The following is a 22,555-nucleotide window of genomic DNA, read 5'->3' as shown; positions in this document are numbered from 1 at the left end:
TAATAAAGATCACTAATGAGCTTCTTCAACTCAAAGTAGAGGCCTCCAAGATCCCAGAGAAAGAGCTAGCAAACAAAGAAAATTCAGAATCCCAGTTCAGAGAGATGGTTGAAGTACTGTATGAGGACATAATCAAATCAAGCAGTCACTTTCTAAAGGATGGATTCAAATAGCATCATTTTGTCAAAAGCTTAAGAGACCCAGATTGACCAAAGGTAGACACACTCTGTATGATGCTAACACGAAGACTTGGAATGCTTTAACACCATATGAAATGGAGATGAAGACTAAGCACAAGGAGAAGCTACAGCAAGAAGATCATTATCAACTAATTCAGAAGAGGAATGTTTGTTCTAGTGCTCAAGAGGGGTTCTAGTGCTCTGCCGTGGATTCTTTAGAAACCTACAAAGAGGAAGGATCTAGATAAAAGAAAGATGGTTAGGTGGAATAAGAGTGCTTGATTCATACTGGATTAATCAGAGACCTAAATGAAAATTTGGAAAGATTCCAAAATTCAAAGAAAAGGGGTAAGAAAATGTAGATGGTGGAAACAAACGCCAATCGAAAGGTCAGTATGAGCTGGTAAGTATAGAACTGTAGATGGTGGGAACAGACGCTAGTCGAAAGCTCACCAGGACCTGGTAATTATCAAACTCAGTTATTGCGATAACTACATAGGAGACAATCAGTCAAAGGTCCAATCCAACAACAAATAGGGCCACTATTCATTTTGCAGGTTACCTTTTACCACTATCATGGATTCTAGTGTCTTGGAGCTCATTATGCTCTTGTAATCTTTTGCCTCATTAAGGCTAGAGTAGTCTTTAGCTCATACTATTGTACTCCAGCTATACTAATCTGAATACATACTTTAGTTCATCTCATTCTAGTTTCTATTTCAGTTCTAGTCTCGTACTTCATTTGGGTCTGTGTTTTTGATATCTAACGTCTCTATCTGATTCTGTTTGCATGGTCTGAACTAACTCTAGCTAACCAACCTAGAATAGTTTTCACAAGTGACCAGCTCATTCCGGGGTCACCTAGCTTTATGAAAACATGGTTTGAAGGACAAAAAAGTGTCCCTCTTTACATTATATAGCCATCAAATAATCATAAACCCTTAGGCCAAAGTCCATGGAGCCAATGGAGGAAGCCATGTTTTGGTTGTTGTATGACCAAAGATTGAAAATCATGAACTGTACATCTGTCATCCACAATATTTTGGACTCCAACCAAGTCTTCAAGTCCAGATATAGAAAAGGTTCTTTTTTACCAGGTACATACAATGCATTAGCAAGTGTGAAAGAACACCATTTGCAGCAGTTGCACAATCTTTCCAAATCCTTGAACATGATAAGAGGTGTTGGTTGGCACAAGTTCACCGTATTCCCATGAGGGACATACTCAATAGAGGTAAACAAATCACGATGTGAGGTAATGTGCTTTGTAGCACCGTTGTCAAAATGCCACACATGTGAAACTGCAACAACTGACATACACTCTGCAGTAAATGCCCATTTAGCATCAACATCAGCATCACAATCTCCTTTGACAGAAGACTCTACAATCACTGCACTTGTATTGGACCCTGTAGTGGATCCAACCTCTTTCTTCTTAGCCTCTTTTGCCTTCAATTTTGGACACCGCTTGATCAAGTAATCATTAGCTTTACAATAATGGCAACGCATCTTCTTTTTGCCCTTTCACCAGAATTGCCAGACGAAGTGCTGCCAGCAAAAGCATCAGGAACAAAAGTTTTGCCACTCGTTGCAGAACCATAAGAAGTGGTTACATTGCTGTTCCCACCTTTTCTTTGAGCTGCAATAAAAGCTGTTCAACTGCATGTTGCCTAGTCCTGATTTTTTTGGAAAGTGACTCTTGCAACAACAATGTGTATAGTGAATCAAACTTGACAACTTTAGGATTTCCTTGGGTTATAAGTCTCCAAGTACTAGCAAAGGTCTGGTAAGAATTTGGCAAAGCATCCAGAACAATTTGCACAAGTGAATTGTCAAAAATGACTTCTCCTGCAGAAATTAATTGCTCATTAACATCCCTGACACCAACAAGGAAAGTGTCCATTTCATCTTCCTTATGCATAATCTTCGATTCCAGCTCTTTACGCAGCAAAGCAACTTTAGCCTCATTGCGGCTTGCATAAAAGACCCACTAGAATAACCAAACATGTTTTGCCAAATTTTGATGAGAACGGATGTGAGGAGTGATAGTGCGCTTCATAGACAATGCAATCAATGCATGAGCCCGCGCATCTCTTACATCCCAACAGCCTGCTCAGACGTAGGCAAAACAGCTCTGACAACAGCAAACTCTGGCAACAAAACCTGGAGCATCCTCAACATTGCTTGCATCCATAGTACCAGGACGCACATCAATGCCCCACACAATGTTCCAACTCCCTCTGATACAAGTACATGTTGCATCATGTAAGCCCACATAGGGTAATTGTCCCCATCCATATTTCCTCAACAAGAAACATCTTGAACACATCTGTGTTGTTGTTAGCCATGGAAAAATGCCTGCACTGATGTGAAAACTGCCCGAAATGAGGAGAAACTGAGTGAGACCAGCACGTGCTATATAGCACAACCCGCAGTAGACTGTATGGAACCTGTTATGCAGTAATTGGCACTGACAAAAATTTTACACAAAATGACACAATTGCATGTGCAGACTTGGTTGAGTGGAAACGGAGGTCAAAATGAGCCCGAAATGAAATTCTGAGCATACCAGGCTCTATAAGATTTTCCAAAGTTTTTGTCGGCCTGTTTTGACGCTCGCCAAAGCTCGTTGAAATTTGAGAAAACGAGTAGGGGCATTCTGGCGAGTAAGCCCGGGAGGACGTGACCTACTCTGATACAATTGTTGGAATTATGGTTGAAGGGAAACACACAGAGCATTGAGAAGACGAAGAAGCTCAAAGCACACAACAGAGAGTATATTACTTATGTGCAATGGAAAGATAGATAGCCATAGAGTGATGGCGTATAAACAATGCACGAGGGAAAAACTCCCAAAGACGAAAAAAATGCCCCGATGGTCCTAGTGTGTTCACACACATCACTACCACATGTATATGGTAACATTAATCACACTACCCCCACGATGTTTTTCTACATGTATACATATCCATCAATTCGACTCCATAAAGAAACACCATTTCCAATTAGCATAGTTGTACTATTGCATATGTGTAGAAGTAGCTGTGTGAGAGAGAGAGAGAGAGAGAGAGAAGAGAGAGAGAGAGAGAGGTGGACGGGTGGGCAAATTAGCCATTTAGCGAAATATACAAAGTGTGCTAGAATAAACCTCCAAATATACTCACCACCCACCAAAAAGCCATAAATGGTGAAAAACAAGAAATGCTCAATTGCATGGTGAAAATCCTATATGTGCCTAGAAGTAGTTGTAGAAGAAGTGGGAGTCGCATGTCTTGAAGCAATAGTTGAAGAATTAGAAGTCGAAGATCTTCCAAATGTCAAAACCATTGGCTTTGTCCATAAGTTAGTCCACAAGTTGTTCACCATAAGAATCACCATGATCCCTAGTGCAACTTTACATGTCCCTAGAATTCCTACTAGGAGGGCAAAAGAATGCCCAACCCACAAACAAGGGCCTGCCTATGCACAAGTGAAAGTCTGTAAGCATGAAATAACTTATAAGGAATCTAAAAGTTGAACATAAAGCTCCAACAAAAATCATGTTGTGGAAAAAATGATCCCTCCTCTGGTCATGCAGACTTTTCCACATACAATATCTTTTTTGCAACTTGAAAGATACCAAATCGAACGATATGTTGACGTTTGCTGCACATGAGTGGAACTCAGCTTGTTTGGATGGCCACCCCATTCCTTGATGCCACCTAAAGAAGGGGAGTTGTGTATGTGTCCATTGCCAAGTTTGTCTCTTGCATATGAGAGTCTAGACTCAAGCTCCTGCCAGACATGGGCACTGAACAACGCCATAAAAGGTGTTTTGGATGCCCTAGCAGTCACACCGGACGGACACATTGTTTATAATTTAGAGTTTTTGAGATGGTGTTTGTCAAATGGAAAAAGCTGCTAGCTTCATCGCGCGAGGTCTTCGGCTCAATACCAACCAGCTCTCTTCATGCAACTACTTTTATGCATGTCCGCCATTACGCAAGGATGGGCAAGGGTATGCACCAATTGTTTTTGCATAATGGACACACTCGCGGACCAACAAGCTTTTGCTACCTCATTCTCATATTCGTTCGGGCAGACGTGTGTGACAGAGGGCTCAACTTGAAGCTTGAGATTGAAGTTGAGAACACTTCCAAGTTGCCACTTGGCATAAAAGCCTATGATCTAAATGCTTCATCCAAGGATGTGACATTGGAGAAACAGCTTTGACACGACTCTTTGATCTTGAAGGTTGAAGGTGAGAGCTTGAGAAGCAATGAGAGATCTTTGGCAATTTGGACATACCTACGCTAGCCTATGCAGACGGATAGAATGGAGGCCAGCTCTCATGGTCCCCGCCAGGCTCCAGCTCGTTGGAATGAGATGGTCCCCTCCCCCCGGAGCTGGCCACAGGCTCGCAAACAAAACAACGCTTTCTTTTGCCCTTCTCCCGCGCCGCCCCTCCCTCTCTCAGGTTGCCAGGCACTCGGTATGCTTGCAAGCGCTTTCGATTCTTTTAAACTCAGCCTCTCCGCCCCTCACACAGGCACAACTCTTTGACAACACACACTCTCGCGCCCACGTCGCAATTTCACAATCTGCGCCTGAAACCAGCAATTGGGCGCCTCCAATCTTGCGTTGGGTTCCTTCAAATCTCCTTTTCCGCTGCTTTCCATCCCTTAAAGAGAGCCTTGCTTTCCTCCCCTGTTCTCCCTCCTCAAAGTTTTCTCTTCCTTTTTTCGAAGTTTCTCATTGCTGATGAGTAAGCGGAATTGTATTTTTACTGCAATTCCCGCTTTTGCTTTGTGCCTATAGGGAGGGAAAGAGAGTCATCAGGTAGGGTGCCTTCTTCTCCCTCCTCTTCAAGGCTCTCACTCTGCCTCTGTGATTTTCAACCAACCCCCACCTTCTCTTTTCTGACACCCAGCAAACCTCACCCTCACCCCACCCTCATTCCCTCTCTTCTGCAGCTTCCCTGCAAAGTAAGCCTGTAAATTTTACATGTGTGCTCGAGTCTCGAGCAAGCCACTGTTTGCCTTGCTAGTTAATCGATACCCTGCAGACGACATCCCCACTTCCCTTCTTAACTCTAAGCCAGTAGAGCTCTCTCCACTATGCATCAGCTCATGTCCCCTCTTTGCTCCACCCTCCTCTGCTTCCGCACAGAGTTTCTGCTCCGGTTGGGCATGCCCAGCTTGCTCATCTTCTTCATGCTTGTCTTCTACCATGTGGGTGAGCTGGGAGAGCAGCCGTCTACCAGAGACGGCTTGATACGATAACCTGCATTGTGGCTGTTCAGGCCTGCTCATCCTCTCCATGCTTCAGCTCTGCAAGGTAGGTCCTCTAAGTTCTAGAAGGTGAGTTTGGACAACCTGCATTGCTCCTCTGCTGGCACTCGTGTACTGATTGACCTCTTTGTGTCAACTTAGGTGTCCATGCTGATGTGACTCCTCGCAGACGATTGCATCACACAAGCGCCTTCGGATGGAGGGTGCCCTCCGCCTCCTCACACCTTGTGTGGCCCTGTGAAAGCATAGTGTTTCCCATCGAGTACGTGCCACACCACTGAGTCTTCATTTCTTGTTCCCCACTGAGGTACTATGGCCAATTGTCACGCAGATGGTGGGAGAAAACACCCCAGTGCCATGGATATGTACGTTGGTGTACTTCACAGTAAGCTCTACTCTCCGAACAGAGATGCATGTAGCCATTCTCATGGCTCCAAGTATAATGCAGCTAACAAAAATCTCAATCACATGTTGGAGCCAAGCTCCGACAGTTTGTGGAAGGAGCCAGTTTCCCATGGCAGGGCGTCTCTTTTTGGCAGCTTTCGTGAGGACACACATAAACCTGGAGCTTTGTCTGGTGTGGATCTAAGTCTAAGCCATGCTGTAAAACCTCTAAGGAATATGAGCCTGATCCCTGTTTCTGTTCCGAAGGAACTCTGTTCGGGCTCATCACAGGGAGTGCATGAAAATGCTACTCATGATGCCAAGCAAACTTCCATGGATTTGAATGTGGCACGCTCAGTCCAAGCTTGTACTAAAAGAGTAGATCTTGATGCCATCAAGACTCACAATGGTCGGAATGCTGTAGAGAGATGTGCAAGTTTTGCTGAAAGGGCCATTGATGGAGGCAGAAAACACAAGTCTGCAGAGTTGAGCTTGAATGGGGGACTTCCTCCTGGTACTAGACTGCACAAATCAGGGGAGCAATTTTCTTCTAAACCCACTGTGAGTGCAAGAAACCCAAGAGAGAGCTCTACCTCTGGCCCTTTTAATTTGGGCAATGTTCAAGTTGAGGGGTATGGCTTTGCAGAGGCATTGTCTGCCATTGGGGCAGTCCAACTGCAAGCAAGGATGGAAGAAGGTGGCCATCTTTTGGTAGTCAGGGATCTACAGATTCCATGGGGGGCAGTCCTACTGCCAAAGATGGCGGGAGGAGGTCTTCATTCTCCAATGGTGGTAGCTCTGATGGTGGAAGTCCGATGGCAAAGGATATATGGAGAAGGTCATCAACTGGTGGTTATGGCTCTGCAGATTCCTCTAGCTCTAGTGTTGGAAGTCCTACGATTAAAGATGTCAGCAGAAGGATCGCTAGTAGTAGCGTTTTAAATGACAAGGAGCTTTCACCGTGTGCAAATCTAAGAGGTATGGGCAATATTTTTGGTGGTGGCAACATTAAGAACTCAACTAACAAGCCTAATGCCAATGATTCCTCAAAGTCTGGGGATGTCCTTGTCAAAAAACTTGATTCTGCCATGCAGCTGAACAGGAAAGATTGCTCTCAAGTGAAAGGATGCTTGGGGAACTCCTTTAATGGCAATATTGGCAATATATGTGCGAATAATGTGAATGGATTCTCATTAGTTGGTAACTTGCCAAGTAATGCCAACTCAAGCCAGAAGCCAATGGGTTGTGAAGACAATGGTACTTCACACGAGTTGAATTCTCCTGAGGACATCAAGAGGGCTGGCAATGAGCAGTACAAGATGGGGCATTTCCTCGAAGCTGCAGCTTTGTATGACAAGTGCATTGCTTTGAGTCCAGATCATGCCCCTTATAAGAGTAATAAGGCGGCAGCGCTTGCTGGACTTGGAAAGCTGGTTGAAGCCGTGCAGGAATGTGAAGATGCCATTAGGCTTGACTCTAAGTATTCTAGAGCTCTACACAGAGCAGCACAACTCTATCTTAGGTGACTAATTCTATTTCTCTGGTTTGTAAGTGCTAGATTTTCCCTTTCCCGGTCCGAGAAAGGCCTGGTTGCTATCTGATATCTCTGCAAATTTTGGTTGTGTTGCTGGTCTTTTTGTGGATATCTTACTTTCTATTGAATTCTCGGATGCTCTTGAAAACCTTGGTCGGGTAGCTTGCTTATCTGAGAATCCTGTGTGCAGGTTAGGTCTTATCGAGAGTTCAAGGAGGCGCTTTCAAGCTGCTGGGTTGCAGGATGATGCAAGGGACGTGCAATCCCTTCAGGCAGTGGAGAAGCACATCTCGAGGTGTATTGATGCAAGGAAGATGGGTGATTGGAAGAGTGTTTTAAGAGAAAGCATGGCTGCAAGCACGGCTGGTGCTGATTCTGCACCTCAGGTGCTGTGGAATTGTAATGTGGCACCTCCGTGGTCTGTGGTTGCTTTTGCTTTGTTGTATATTGAGAAAATTCAAAGCCGTGGAGTCGATTTTTCTGGTGAAGGTTTATTTTCAAAATGAGAGCTTGAGGCTTGGATAATCCTAAGGAAGAGATTGGGCTCTAAAAATGATTGGTTTGAATAGACCCTCTCAAGTGGGTGGGTCGTGCACATCCCTAACCAAATTTGTTATTGTTTAGGTTCTTGGATATAAGTCTGAGGCTCTGCTAAAGCTTCACAGACCAGAGGAAGCAGAGATAGTGTGTACAGAAGCTGAAAGACTAGAAAAGTCTGTTTGTACGCAGGGATTTGCTCCATCTGACTCTTTTCTGAGTATTCTGCGAGCACACATAGAGATGTCCCTTGGCAGGTATGCTAATAAGACATTTTTAATCCAAAAATGGAAATGTCCCACTTGACAACCAAGGAAAACTACAAATGCACAGGTTTGACACTGCAATAGTTGCGGCGCAAACGGCTGCAAAGATTGACCCTCGAAATCCAGAGGTTGCTGGTCTGCTTAAAAAGGCGCGGGCAGTTGGCCAGACAAGGACATCAGGAAATGAGCTTTTTAATGCAGGAAAGTTCTTTGAGGCCTGTGCCGCGTATGGTGAAGGGCTGGAAAGTGATCCAACAAATGCAGTCCTGCTTTGTAATCGGGCAGCTTGCAGATCAAAGCTTGGCCAATGGGAGAAGGCCTTGGAAGATTGTGATGCGGCTCTAAACTCGCAGCCCCAGTACGTCAAAGCTCTCATGAGGAGGGCCAATTGCAGTTTAAAGGCAAGTATTTGTAAATGCATCGTTGTCATCTTTCTGTTGCTACAATGCAGTTTTGCTCTTTTGACTGTTGAAATTCTGGATTTGATAAAACTGCATGTTCTTGTTTAGAGCTTTTTTGAAGTTATGTCAGATTAGAAAGCTAGACATCTACAGACATTGCCTTTCACACAATCATGCACAGTTGTTTTCTTTTAACTGTGCCTTGAACATTGTGTCCAAGCTAAAACCAGCTTGTTGGCTAATGATTTGTGATTTCTACCTCTCTCGTGGATGATAAAAGCCCACATCACTGTCTGTAGGTCAAAAACTGCATGCTTTTGGCTCGAGCGGTATGTACATATAAGTAGACTAGTTTTGCTCTCTTTGGGGTTATTTACCTCGGCTTCTTCTACAGTCCTGACTTCTTAGGAAATTACGACTTCTGTGTTTCATGGTGGATATGTAATAACTTGATTAGCAAGGCATCTTCTTGCACATAGTCTTGCTCTCTCTGGGGTTATTTACCTCAGTTTGTTCTGTAGTCCTGAATCCTTTGCAAGTCTTATTATGACTTCAGTGGATATGCAATCATTTACTGGCAAGGCATCATGCACTCATGAGGTGGACTGTGCTAAAATAACTGTAGGTAGGGTCTTTGATGTTAATGCATTCTGATAAGAGAATATGAAATGTAGACTGATTTCCTGCTGTAAATAGTACTTTTTTGTGTTAATGTTAATGAAGATGAAAGTGAGGAATGATCTACATACATTTTGGGTTTGCATGGGCCGTCTTCGACTGCACCCAGATATGTTCTATGTTTGCATGGTGCATTTTGGTATGTGCAAATGAGAAAGGGTTTATGCAAGCTAATGTGTCTGATTGCTTCACGGATTTATCTTGCAGTTGGAACGATGGGAGGATGCACTTAGGGATTATGAGGTATTACGAGTAAAGATGCCTGGTGATATAGAAGTTTCTCGAGGTCTTTTTGATGCTCAGGTTGCAATTAAGAAAGCCAGAGGAGAGGAGATTCATCAAATGAGATTTGGTGGAGAGGTAGAGGAGGTGCTTGATTCTGAGCGATTTAGAGATGTGGTCTCTTCTGAAGGTAAATATTGAGGCATTACTTGTGTCAAATCCTGAACGTCCTGAAACACTTTCTCCTCTAAAGATAGAATCTAATTTTGCTTCTGTCGCTTGTGGCAGGGATGTCTGTAGTGCAGTTTTCAAGTAAGCGGGCAGACCGTTGTCGCCAGATCTGCTCCTTTTTTGATCAGCTCTGTAAACGATATCCTTGTGTGCATTTTGTAAAGGTACTGCAACCTTGATGTTCTTGGAATTTGTATGTCAAAGTTATCTGAATGTCTTGCTCTTATTGTTGCTATATGGAATAGCTGTCAACCATCCAGTGTGTGTATGTGTGTGTATGTGTGGTTGTGGTGCCTAGTTTTTCTAAAACTGCATTAGTGCTGTTTTAGTTGTACCAAAATGTCACTGATGCTTGCAGTTATAGAGTGGCTGGCGCAAGGGATGAGGCAATAGCCCAGGAGTATTAGGGTAATGCAGATAACAGTAAAACTTAGCTTATGGCTCAGGCCTTCTGCAAATACCGATACCGAAAAATGCCAAGGGAAAAACCGCCCTCAAGGACTGTCCTAGTGACCTAATAAGGATAAGAGCTAAGGATAGGCACCCAACATCATTTTGTCCAATGATGTGGCTGGGCATTAAGAGGGGCAATCTTCAGATGATGTGCATTATCAAAGAGTAGTTGGAAATACCCGGCCATGAAGATGCTTAATCAAAGAGTATCAAAGCCACTATGTGTGAAGAAACCGGCACATAGGAGTCTTAGAACCATGAGAGTTGATTCAAACAAATCCTAAAGTAAGGACAATGCATGCACCACCAACATAAAACCGAGCAGATCCACATCAAGTGCATTGGATGATGAACGGGGCAGCAGTCGGTGTAGTGACATTTCGTCGAATGTGGATAGGCTCCCCTCCCAACTTGAACAACTTGCGTCAAATCGCCCTCTAGGGGAAGTCTATCCCAAGTGTGAGTAGGATCGTTCTTACACCTTTGGATACTAGAACAAGATGGCAGAGGAAGAAAAAGAAGGTGAGATCGTTCAACGGGAATGAGAGAGGAAGCACCTGGCAATATGAGTCATTCTATGATAGCTTCGTATCAATTTCCATAGTAGAGGAAGACTAAAGTTGGTCATGACTCATGCCAGTGGCCTTCCAATAGCTCTTGAGTTTTCCGTTGCTAAGAGAGGGAGATCCCTCTTTTCCCTCTTTTGATGCCAAATCTCCAACTCCAAGGAAGTAGCAAAGCATTTTGGAGCCCATCATCTTAAACTCCTTTGCAAGGGGGTGACATCCCTAGATATTAGGAGTAGTTCTTGAGATGTGTCTGGCTCGTGTGTACCAAGCCCTTAGGTTAGGGTGGTTATGAAGTCCTATAAATGGAACCTTGGGACCCGGGCTATCTTGCGTGATTCTTGAGAAAATGCGAAGGGAAAAAGTTTAATATGAGGGGGAAGCGTTACATTGTTAGGGTGATGTCACGTGCGCACTTCACTTGCGCCACGTGGACACGCTTCTGCCATAGTCTAGCATCAGTCATAGCCTAGCTTAGGATTGAGCTTGGGACTTTGTGAGCCTCTAGCAAGACGTGCATGTCCAGGTCGGTCATAGTTGCATACCCTCTCTTGTACAAGAACAATCTTTTCATCATGCAGGCATTTTACTGCGTGAACCACCTCTTATAAGTCATTTTATTAAAAGTGACTTTTGGAATTCTTTTTGTAAGTTTGTTGGGAAGCTTGCCCTACCCAGCATATAATTCCTATAAATGAAACCCATTGGGCACTTAGTAGAAGCAGAAGAAGCAGGGATACTGTCACAAACGGAGCGCAAAACAATATAAAATACATTCGGATAAATAGGATTTATCACTTATTATTGAAGCCAGAGGATGTAGAGAGAAATAAATAGAGAGAGAGATAGAGAGTGAGAAGATCGACACAGTATTGGGGACCAGAAGATGGGTTGGTCCCCCCCGTAATAGTATCTTTATTACTGAGGAGAAGTCTATACAAGCACTTGAACCGAACGTATTACCTCGTTCGTTCTAGAATAAGACTTGATGGTTCTCGGAAGCCTCAGCTTCCGACTCCTAGGGCAAAACCCTATTCCAAGGAACTTCTGTTCCTTATTCCAATTCCTCGAGAATCAAGGTTCCCACCTCTGGATCTCACCTTCTAGACTCGGGGCATGGCATTCCTGCAACTCTTTTCCAACTCTCTTTCCAGAGTCCTCTTCCCGCAGAACAACGTTGCTTTCCCGGACACGAAGTCCTTACTTGGGAATCCCAACTTCCGGATCACAACTTGAGAGACTACTTCTCTCCGATCCGTGGATCTACTTCCCAAACTCGAGTACGAAACCCTTGGGCTGATTTGGCTCTAGTTCCTCAGAGCGCTGTTCTCCTGCAGAGGCTCATGCCTTCCTCTGCTCCTACTCCCTCACTAAGAGGAAGTACACCTGCAATCAAATACTCAAAGATCATAACATGAAAATCGTTACCTTCAAAGTCTCGACGCTCGAAACACAACTCGGTTCTCGAAAAAGAAATTCCCCAGAAGAGATCTCTACATAGAAAATCCTCTCTTCCAATCCTACACACAAAAGAGGTGTGTTCTTGGGTTCCTTCTCGTAAATCAGCCCCGTCTACGACGTTTATGGGCTGAAAACAGAGAAAAACAGCAACTTGTCGCGATGGAAACACGCTTCGTAGGCACTTCTTTGCGAGGGAACTCGCGCATTGGGTCTTGGCGACATCTGGTACACTTGGGGCAGCCATGGGCATCACCGGCAACGTCTTCTTTACGGCTGAAATCTGCAGCAACATCTCCTCCTTGCAAAGATTGGTCCTCCCCTCTGAGTGAGGGCAGGTGATGCTTTTATAGCTCCTAGCCACGGGCTCGAATAGCTGCTCGCGTAGAGATCGCGGCCGGTTTTTTTTTTTTCCAAGTTTTTTTTGCTGTTCTGCCAGAAAAAGAGAGAGAGAAAACGCTGGCTGATCTGTTGCCTTATTTATCAGATGGCTGCCCACTTATTAAGTGGGCGGCCGGTCAGCTTTAAAAATGGTTTGAATCTGTCCAAAAACTCAGAAAACCTTATAAGTTAAAAACAATGCTTTCACTGCACTTGCCAGGCGTCCTTGGATGCAATCACACGCACAATTGCAATGCAGACATAGACTTCCTCGCGGGAAAGCATTTGCTTTCTCGAAAAGCAATTCCGCTTTCTCAAAAAGCATCCGTTTTTCCTCAAAGTTTCCTTTGAACCCATCTTCATTCAAGTGCTTGCCTTTCCTTGTGCACAATTCTAACACAGTTCGGAATTTCCTCTCGACTATGGATATTCCCTTTCCGATGCACCCGTCACCCACCTTGTGATGCATCAGGAATACCCATCACCTAGTCACTTCCTACCGAACTAACGGTACAATCTCCTTCGCGATGCTCTATGTCACCCATCCTATGATGCATCAGAGATGTCCGTTCTCGGATGGTCTGATACTTCTTCCCGATGCTCCATGTCACCCATCCGATGTGACGCATCAGAAGTACCCGTTCTTGGTGGCCTTACAAATATTCCCATTCACAATGCTCCCGTCATTACTTCGAACGACGCACTAGGAATACTCTGTACTCGGATGTCTCCAGTGAGAAAAACCCTCTCACTTAAAATTCCAATAATTCATTTATAATTATTTTTCCTGTTGTTCCAAGCGAGAAAACCCTCACTTATAAATCCAATAATTCATTTAGAATTATTTTCTTGTCAAATAAAGCCACTTTAGCAACAGACACAGAAAGAGCAGGCGAACCCTCAGGCTCCCAAGTGTTTTCTCAGCAGTTCAGCCCAGCGTTTTCAGCTTCAGCAGTTCAGCATTTTCAGCCCACAGCCAACAACGTTTCATTTTTCAGCCCTTAGCTTCGCTGGACTGCAACTCCCTGTTGCAGCTCATCGCCGCATTGACCAACCAGCAGTAGATCAGCCTGGCGTTTTCAGTTTTCAGCTAAGACAGCCAGCGTTTTGCAATTCCAGCCCAGAGCAGCCTACGTTTTGCATTCTCAGCCTTTGCATGACTCAGCGGTTGCAGATCAGCCCTGCAGTATGGCCACAACAGCAGATCCATAGCATAGCATCTAGCGTTTCAGTTTTCAGCCTTGGTGCCATCGTCGTTGACATCATTGTCGTCATCGCATATCCCTGTCTTGACGACGACACCTTCGTCATTGTCATCGCAATCTCGAACTTGACGACGACACCATGGTCGTCGTCGTTGACATCATCGTCGTCCGACATAGACCAACAAGATCTGTCGTGGACTTCATCGCCTTCGACACAAAACCGTCGTCGACTTCACCGCCCTCGACTTAGAACCGTCGTCGACTTTACCGCCTTCAACACATTACCGTCGTCGACTTCATCGTCATCGACAAAGACCTTAGTACCTCATCGTCGACTTCATCGTCTTCGACATAGACCTCGTCGTCGACCTCCCCGTCTTCGACATAGAACCTATAGAACACGTCGTCGACATCATCGTCTTCGACATAGAATCTCGATACCCCTTCAATACCTCAGTACCTAGTACCCAACATCAGTAGTGTCAGTATCCTTTAAAATTGCCATTTGAGAAGGCAAATTTTTGACCTCTCTGATATTCACGTCATTATGATGAGTTGAAAGATTAAGGATTGTTTGAATAGTGGCACACACAGAATTGGTGCAAAGATCATGCGTAGTGAATTCCAGGTCATAGAGAAAATTGTTCAGCTATCAGACAAGCTTTGTGCTTATTTGATGTACTATTTGATTTGTATTTGTACTTTAGAACAAAAGAGGTTTTCTATCCCACCCCAACAACACTACTCTTTTGTTTCCCAACTCCAATCTCTAAAGGAGACTCTTATGTTTGCTAGTCCATGCTTGATGTCGTTATTCGAACATTACATCACAAAAGCATCGGAGGTGAGCTTACTACCCTTGTCCGCATGGACAATCTTCGTTTATTGTCTGGTCTCCTTCTCCAATGTCCACTTGTGCTCGATCGTGCTTGAAGGTCTTAAAAGCCTCGTCCTTGTGCGGAAGAAAACAAACCAAGTGAAATGATTGAAGTCACCACTAAGAGCATTAAAGACAAAGCTCTACCAAGGGATGAAGTTTGGGTAGGTCCACAGAAGTCGGTGTGGACAAACTCCAAAAGCATCGAAGCTTGTCGGTTAGAATGCTTTGAAATAGCCTCTCCACTCCATGCTACTCCCCACGAGCACAAGACTTGCATTTTCCTTGTTTACTCCAAAACATTGGGTAAAACATCGATCGTATGCGATTGAAGAGTCTTAACTTTCAAGTGACCAAAATGGTAATGCCAAGTCACTTGTAGGAGAGCTTGTCATAGAATAAAGAGTGCATACATAGAGGCAATGCTCTTTCTTGCCTCCTCGAGCCTCCTTGCCAAAGCTAAGGTACTGAGTAGATATTGGATGCTCCGCGAAGTCCACGTCCATGCCCAGCTTGTGGGGGGATGGGGTCGAAACCTCGTTCAATGGCTTGTACCTAGAGAGAGGTGATGGGGATGCATACTCCCCTTGTTGTCCGGTTAAAGGAAGACCTAGTGCCTCTGCATGTTGTTATTAACTCTCTAGACGGTGTTGTGTGCCATGAAGCACCATTATTTACAACCCAATTTTGACATTTGTGAAGGCTGATGACTTCATCAAAAGATTCTTGTGTGCGCTTAGGGCACTTCCACCAATGATGATGCCTTGGTTACCACAATTATTGTAATGCCGCTCTGCGCCCAAAGCTTCTAGTTCATCATCAAACTTTTTGTTGTTATTGCCTTTACTCGTTGCTGGTAATCAGAAGCTGAATAAAAGTTGGAATACCGTGGAGACAATTGTGCCAAAAATTGAATTGCCATATATTCCAAACTACTTCTTCACATGAAATCTCTCGCGTTGGGGTACCTACATCTTGTTGATGTGGTCCCTCATGGGCACCTTTGTCTGCGCCTAAGGTCCTCAATTGCACCTTTAAAATATGGTTTATTGGAAAACCCGACTCTTCTAGACAAGCATAATCTTCTTAGAGTTCGCCATCGTCTTAATATGAATTACAGATAGAATATTGTTGAGAATAACAAAGAATTAAATCCAACATTGACACACTCCCACACGAAGCCGCAACCCTTTGCATCTTCATATTTTTTGAATTTTATTGGCTACAAAGCATTTAAGCTTGTAAAGACTGCCGTCATGGTCTCATGCCATATAACATAGTTGCCATTATCCAACCATCGATCCTTCGGAAAGGTTGAGAGTGTACTGATCTTGATGTGTTTGTCTTCTCGGTTGTAATATAATTGAGACAAGTTATCTTATGTGGTAGTAGATTCGGCTCCACTTTCGTATGTAGAACCTGCTTTAGTTTTGAGTCTAAAGAGATTTGATGGGATATCTTCAAATGAGCTTACAACAACAACAAATCAACATTAAATGAGTGGACACTAGTAGCAACCAGCCAAATGCTCGCGAATTATAAGCTCCTCAAACAGAGACAGACGATCTATTCACCATTCGATTCTAGGGCACACTATAACTGTGATATCATGTCAAAGGGACAATGGAATTGGGTGATGAACATGGCAATAACCTTTGTGGTGGCATGTCTCTGTGAACGTGGACAACCCCTTTCTCTCCTTTTTGTCACATAAATATTTGCACAATGAACTCGTACAGATTAAATACTCTTGAGCATGCTGTAGCTCTAATACCATATTAAAGTGGCAGTGTATCAGTGAATCATATGGTGAGCAAGGTAGCAACCGGTATGGGGACATTTCTATCTGAATGTGGACAACCACTTGGATTCAAACAACTTGATATGCATTTCTCTCTAAGATTGGCTACAGCTGAGTGGCATCCCTATCTCTTGATGGGATCTCACTTGATGGCTATTGACGCAGGCCAATGAGAAGTGGAGGGACTGACGTGGTTGTCTGTTGCAAGCATGATGGGGTTGTCTGTTGCTGCCAACAAAACCCTCATGAGGCAAAGAAAACTCACAGAAAGACAAAAGCATGAACACATGAGTGTTAATCTGTGGAAGAGGGCTACCAAACGCATTCATAGGAGACTTGATGGTTGATGCGTTTCTGAGGTAATATCACCAACTTGCCAAGCAAAACGTAAAGATTGCCTAAGGGAAAGTTTGAAAACTCAAGACCCTGCATCGTAGCAGTAATGTAAATCCCATTGCATAGTGTCAAGAGCCTTTCCAATGTCAACTTGCACAATCAACACGTTCTGATGCGAATCAAAACACTAGCCAGGTTGTCTTTGATTTGGCGAGGGGTATGAAACTATAGTGAGCTTGATGAATTCTTGTAAGAAGGTGATCTTTGATCCGGTTCTGATAACTTAGCCAACATCTTATAAACAACAAACATCAAAGTAATCGGCTGCCAATGAGATAAATCTCGCAAAGTGCTTGCTTAGGCAACAATTTAAGCAAACCCTCTTTCCATGATATTGGCAAGTCTTGCTTCTCCCAAGCCGCATTCATCATGAAAAGCGGAGGCTCTTTAAGAGTCTCCCAAAAGGCAAGGAAAAACTCCATAGTAAGCCCACCTAGCCAGGGGAGCGCCAACGGCCCAATACAAGCAACACACAATGCAGGTTAGAATCGACGAAAGGTTCCTCAAGGCATTGCGCATCGTGAAAAGAAATGATTGGTTGTACATGAGAGAGCAACAATTGTCGTGTTGTACGAATTGTTGCAGATGGTTGAGGAGGAGCAACGAACACGTGTGTCTAATATGAGACCATGGCATCAACAAGTTCCTGCTTGGATGATGTCTAAGCACTTGAAGGAAGCTTTACACGCTTAATGTCTTGGGAAACCCTCGTGTGTTGTAGATGCTTAAAAAATTGTTTCGAAGCACAACCATTATCCACAAAGGCCCGTTAAGGAGCACGCACATTGCATTTTGCCATTTGTCAAGCTTCCACTTGTCATTAAGTTGTATACATACCCGAGTTTGGGCATCATTAACATTGCCTCGAATCCAATGCATGTACTATTTACCATAATCTTGAATAGCACATTGCGCTCGCATAACAAAGTGAAACCTAGCAAGGGGGAACAAGTCGAGAAATCATATCTTGAAAGGCCTCATGAGTAAGATAAGCATTGTTAATGAGTAAGATAAGTATTGTTAATATGCAAGAGACGTTTCCGAGAAAGAGGTCTATCACAAAGAGATTGCGTAAAGAAGAAATCCAATAAAAGAGGGTGATGATCCGATAGTTGCAAAGTGTAATCCATTCTCATATCGTACACAAAATTATCATATTACTGTGAGTCGAGTCTATACCTTGCACTTTCCTTTAAAGGTGAATCTAGGCTTATTCTGGATTCATCTATATATATATATATATATATATCATCTATCCAGCCGTGCACGATAAGAGTAATGAGCAATGTGTAAATCCAAGAACATCTCTATCACAAAGAGATTGCCCAAAGAACAAATCCAATAAAAGAGGGTGATGATCCAATAGTTGCAAAGTGTAATCCATTCTCATATCGTACACAAAATCATCACACTGCTGTGAGTTGAGTATAGACCATCTATCTAGCCGTGCACGATCAGAGTAATGAGCAACATGTAAATCCAAGAACATTTGGATACATATGACGCCATAAATCAAGCATCTGTGCAAAAGCAAGGAGATGATCCAATACTTGTTTCTCCACGAGCAACATGTGTGAATTGCCTGCGGTGCTAACATACAAATCAAGAGTATTGTTAAAATCACCACAAACGAGTGCATTGGAGGTCCATGGATAAGAAGAGATGTTCCGCCATAAGGCGGCGTTCAGGAAAGTATTGCCTCAACTTAGCCTTGAGCCGATTGAAAATCAAGATTAGCCAGTTGCAACCCTTGGTAAAGGAAAGAAAAACCGGTGGCCCTTTGCCCAGAGGCTGTATATGCATAGATGCCCCCAATTTCATAAATCTGACCATTCAACAAACATTGCACAATCATCCAGCGATCGTGTGGGTCATTACTCACAAGAACCGGTTGTAGCTCTTGCCGAATGATGCACTCTTATTAGCAATGACAAGCGAAACATAGTTGCGAGAGGAAGGTGGAGTGTGAATCTTCACCGACATTTTAGGCACCCCCCAAGCGCTAGAATCACTTGACGTCACATTCTTATCCTTCACATCATTGCCATTACCAGGAACTGTAGAATGGGACAACTTGGCTTTCCCTTTTCCACATTGTGAGCTGCATTAACAATTGAGCCTCCATTTTGCTTCATTGATAGGTTAGGGCATTCAGATTGCATGTGCCCAAATTTACCACATGGGAAACATGAATTAGCAAACTTGCCCATTTAAGTTAGAATGGGTGCTTGCCCACCCACGGGTGCCTTGAATTAACCATAATGCCTTTTGGGGTAGGATTGTTAGTATCCCATACAATGCAAAACCTATCGGTGTTTGCATCCAATTCCGGGGACAAATCACCTTCCCGAGCTATGCAACATTGTCAGTATCCCATACAATGCAAAACCTGTCGGTGTTTGCATCCAATTCCGGGGGACAAATCACCTTCCCAAGCTATGCAGCCAACAACGATAGAAAGTGTTTCCATGTGCGAGGGAATTCCACTATTTCTACCCACACGGGGCACTTGTAGCGAAAAAGACTTTGATAATCCTTTGTCAATGCCCATTGTAGAACATGGGTAATTTGGGTGCTAAAGAAGAGTGGAGACATTTCTAGCGCTTCAATATGTGCCAACAGGACTTCATAAAATCCACGCTCACCAAAACCACGGACAGCCTTGCGTTTGAGAAGAAAATCTACCCTCGAAAACAGGTGCCAAACCATTCCAAGTTTTTTGAGCCTCCTCAAAAGTCCTCATACAGACAAGTTTTGATGTGAGAAGTGGCATTCGAGAAGCTTCCCATGGCTTTCCAATGCTTAAACATACACAAAGATTCGGACATATATCAATGATGCCTAGAAAAATAAACACTGCAAAGAAATGTGTATTTTGAGCAACCCAAGGTTCTGTTCAGAGATCACAAAAGTTTGTACATAAAGCCACAGTGCATCTAACTATCAATGCCCCTTCCACAAGTTTGTACAAATTCGCATTGTAAGTTCTAGCAGACCATTCTTCGCAGTGATTCTGAAGCAATTCGATGAAGATTATGCACCCACTGGCCGGGGACAACCATGTTAATGGCTAGCCACACTGAAAGCAAACTGCTGCAGCGATGGCTGGCTGCTGTACAGAAGCAGACTGCGCGCGCAGAGGTACTGCTTGCTTGCAGGACACAGCTCAAGCAGGTTGCCCAAAACTTAGCAGCGCGCAGGAACAGGTGCGCAGAGAGCAAAACTCGTAGGGCAGACTAGCCTTCGGGCTGTGAACTCACGTGTAGGAGCAGACCCGCGTGCAAGAGCCACACACACTCGCACACACACAAAATTGCCAACATACATACACAAGTTCTACATCCACTATTGGGCACTGATAACATAAGTGGGGATGTGGTAGTATTTAGTCAATACGATTCATGATAAAATTGATGGTTATATTGTCTTGTGGGTGACTATACTACCATGAGTCTATAGGTGCACTTTCCTTTATAGGTGAATTTGGGCTCTTCCCTAGATTTATCTACGTATATATACTTATACAGGCCCATTGCATAAAAAAGATGAGGTGATGAAAGCAGAAATGACCCAATTCCTGGGATTCCCTGGTTGCCTGTAACTTCACATCAACAGTTCAGGGAATGGGAAGGAAAATGGAGGAACATCATCAGAAGGGCGTCATTATCATGTTTGTATATACATGTGTATGCATGTCTGTGTGTGCATGCCACTCTTGTATTGTTACATGATAAGTTTCCACAAGGACAATTGATGTTGTTCGGCTTATTATCGAATTTATGCTGTGCTGTTTTTACAGGTGGATGTCGATGAGAGCCCTGACGTGGGGAAGACATATGCAGTGAGCTCTATTCCAACATTCAGAATTTACAAGAATGGACACAAAATGAAAGAGCTGGTGAGCCCAAGCCAGCAAGATCTCGAGTTTGCGGTGAGACAATACAATTAGCCTGCAGTTATACAGAAGTGTTGCACATTGCAACACATAAGACTAACTCCTGTATCATATGTCTATGCCTGACCACATTTTCAAGCATTTATGAAGTAATTGGACTACTCTCGAAACATCATTAGAGGGGAGTTTGGCATAGAAGTGCCTGAATTTCTGCCGCAATTGGCCCGTTGTCTTGCCAAGATGATGTGTACGGGCTGTGGCAGGTTGGCCCACATTGAGGGCTAAATGCAGAGTTAGCATTATATACCATCTCACCACCCTTTCCTTCTACCCCTTGTACACCTCTTGTTCATTTCTGATAGATAGTTGACAGCATACAAGTACAGAACTTTTTTTTTTCCCGCTTGCTGAGGATATACATATAATCCATGGAGGGCTAGAAAGTTTCTTCACCATCATGTATGGCTAAGTGGTGGGGGCTGTCTTAACATTGAAAGAATTGGAAGAATGTGAAATCGTTTTTAATATATAGTGCCCACAATGTCCTTACATTTTCTGGCCTGTATGTTTTTGAAAATTATTGAAGTGTTTGCCTCTGCTATTAAGACTCAGGAGCACTTGCATACTCACATGTCGTTTGTATTAACATGAGACTACATCCACGGTACATAATCTGTAGCAGCGGGACCATGGAGTATAAATGGCAGGTGGGCATGCTAAAGGAAGGATTAAGACTTCTTTTCTATGAATCATCCTTCACAGTGGATATGTTTCAAATGGGATTCATAGCTGGGTGCATGTGGACCGTTCGATGCACATTTGTCAAGTTGGGGTAAGAAGTAAATTTAGATTGGCTTATTAATTCGGGTCAGTTGGCACCCCACCAATCGAAAACCATGACCCCCCACTAGGAAGCCATGTGCTTCAACCTCTACACCACATACAATTATGTAATATAAGGATTGTGAGTGTCTTTTACGGTATATGTGGATGGATTCGTACACTTGGAGCCAATTTTCTGATCGATGCACACCCTCATTTTTGTCTCCACCGTTGATCCCATATGAACACATCCTTATGATAGAGTTGAGGGATCAAGTTTTTGTTTAGGCACATCAATCAATGCTCAATTAGTGATAGTAGATGGAAATGGTGCACAATGCTCTCTATTGGTGGGATGCTTTGGATGTAGTATGCATGTGGATTCACAAGGTAGCTCAAACCGACAGACAATGTGAAAACATGAAAATAGAATTGAATAAAGGAGTAAACAATGAACAAGAAATGGAATAGTAGTTTAGATAACCACAGCCCTTCAAGACAACCCTTGTACTTAACTAAATGACCATACAAAGACTAGTCTAGTTGGGGCCAATGTTGCCCTATCCACGACACTACTGAATCACAATGTAACTACATAACAAAACTACAAAGTTCACAAGCCCAATCGGAGACAATCAAGGTGAAGTGCTCCAAATGCTAGTGTCCAAGAGTACTAGGCGAGTGCTCTGGAATGAGACACACATAGTGGACTCTCACAGAAGGCAAGTGTATGGCAAGACTCTATTGAGACTCTTTAGATTGTCTCTGCTATCCATATTATGCTATATATATCCACACGTCAAGGCCATTGCACAATCTCCACATATCTAATGCTATTGGAAATATCTAGCCAAGGCAACTCATGGCCATTGGAAATATTTGATGCTAGTGGCCTACGAAAGCCTCTAGTGAGTCTGGCCATTGGACAGCCTAGCCCACATCACTCTTAGGCCAACCAAACATTTGTTGTCTCGTAGCTGTTGAATGCTCTGGAAAGGG

General features: G+C 43.6%; 1 pseudogene; it reads left to right on the top strand.

The window, feature by feature from the left end:
* Positions 1-5,287: 5,287 nt before the first annotated feature.
* LOC147417039 (TPR repeat-containing thioredoxin TTL1-like) lies at positions 5,288-21,259 on the top strand (annotated as a pseudogene).
* Positions 21,260-22,555: the final 1,296 nt, after the last annotated feature.

This window comes from Adiantum capillus-veneris, unplaced genomic scaffold (assembly GCF_014529385.1).
Source record: "Adiantum capillus-veneris isolate H3 unplaced genomic scaffold, ASM1452938v2 Hic_scaffold_325, whole genome shotgun sequence".
Taxonomy (NCBI): Eukaryota; Viridiplantae; Streptophyta; class Polypodiopsida; order Polypodiales; family Pteridaceae; genus Adiantum; species Adiantum capillus-veneris.
Note: the sequence above shows the minus strand (reverse complement) of the source record. Positions and strands in the feature narration are given on the sequence as shown.